This window comes from Babylonia areolata, chromosome 11 (genome assembly GCF_041734735.1).
Source record: "Babylonia areolata isolate BAREFJ2019XMU chromosome 11, ASM4173473v1, whole genome shotgun sequence".
In the NCBI taxonomy this organism is placed as follows: domain Eukaryota; kingdom Metazoa; phylum Mollusca; class Gastropoda; order Neogastropoda; family Buccinidae; genus Babylonia; species Babylonia areolata.
The window spans coordinates 13,986,177-13,987,741 of record NC_134886.1 but is presented as its reverse complement, the minus strand read 5'-3'; the positions used below and the strand labels follow the sequence as shown (position 1 = coordinate 13,987,741).

General features: G+C 41.4%; 1 long non-coding RNA gene across 1 annotated transcript in view; it reads left to right on the top strand.

Annotated features, from left to right (window-relative positions):
- The window catches only part of LOC143287299 (uncharacterized), a 2,902-nt gene extending 1,872 nt beyond the window's left edge, over positions 1–1,030 (top strand). Inside the window, exon 2 of the long non-coding RNA XR_013055937.1 lies at positions 669–1,030. This is a non-coding gene — a long non-coding RNA (uncharacterized LOC143287299). The remainder of the gene's footprint in view (positions 1–668) is intronic.
- The last annotated feature ends 535 nt before the right edge of the window (positions 1,031–1,565 follow it).

The following is a 1,565-nucleotide window of genomic DNA, read 5'->3' as shown; positions in this document are numbered from 1 at the left end:
CTTTCGCTTCCATATGACCATCTTTCATTTCTTGCCAAATACCCTCCCTTACGAAAAACAGTAATATTTGTTTTATCCATATCTACTTTTAGCTGTAAATTAGTTGCAGCAGTGTATAAACTGTTAAGTTGTCGCTGTAAACCAACTGTTGTTATAGACAGCAAAATCATGTCATCAGCAAAAAGTAGAGCAAACAATTCAATCAAATCGAAAGCAACACCATGTTGACCATTTTGCCTAATTTCTAACGCTAGTTCATTAATAAAAAGTGAAAACAAGACAGGGCTACAAACATCCCCTTGCTTAACCCCACGAATACAATTCACACAATCTGATAATTTTGCCCCCGATCTCACTCTCGCTTTCACTTCATTATACATACTTTTCACACAAAGATACAACTTACCACTGATTCCATTTTTCAACAAAACAGGCCATAAAAGTTTTCTGGAAATAGAATCGAAAGCGAGAGAGAGAGAGAGAGAGAGAGAGAGAGAGAGAGAGAGAGAGAGAGAGAGAGAGAGAGAGAACGGAATCGACTGTTTAAAAAAAGTAATATTCTCCTTTTATCTATTCTTCTTTTTCATCACTTCCTTCCTTCCTTCCTTCCTTCTTTTCTCACACGCCGCATGTAGTCCATCACAGTGAACCCTGTCTGTTCCCTTTAGCCCCAGCGGCCGAAGCGAGGACCTACACCAAGACGTGTGCCAGCATTAAGGGGCTGTGTCTGCCCACCATGTCATTCATCCACTGTCATAGCGGGGCCGACCCTGAGGCCTCCTGTCCCAATGGCAACATGGAGTACTGCTGTACCGGTCTCTGATCTCTTTTCGGTGCAGTTGTACCAAAGGGCCTTAACTGCTGGTCGCATCTATTATTTTGTTTTCTAACGTGCTGTGGTGTTATTTTCAACCTTTCCTGTTTTTTTGTTTTGTTTTGTTTTTTCTTTCTTCATTATATTTTTTGTGTGTAATAGTGTGTCAGTTCCTTTCTATCAAATCGCTGAAAGAAATGTAGTAAAGAAATACCGGATTTTAAAACGCTTGTTATTGTTGCTGCTGCTTCTGCACGCGCAGTTTGTGTGTGTGTGTGTGTGTGTGTGTGTGTGTGTGTGTGTGTGTGTGTGTGTGTGTGTGTGTGTGTGTGTGTGTGTGCTCATGTGTGTCTCTTTTTGTGTATGTCATGTGTTTTCACTTGTGTGGTTGCGCGCGCGCGCGCGCACACACACACACACACACACACACACACACACACACACACACACACAGATGTAGGGAGACAGAGACTCCCAAACGTTAAAAACAGAAAAAAATACAACAAACAAGCAAACAAAAACCTTCTTGAACACCTGCAATTGCGTTTCTGACATGCGGGATAACGATTAATGGGAGACAATCCATTTGCAGATACATCATTGTTACTGCGATATACTCCCTTGCAAAAGTCCTCTGATGGCGTTTGATATGTGATATATTATCAGTGTTCTGCCTTTGTCTTTTGACCTAAAACAAGTCCTGTCTCGTCTTCTTCTTCTTGATCTTTTCCTACACGAACAACATCTGCTA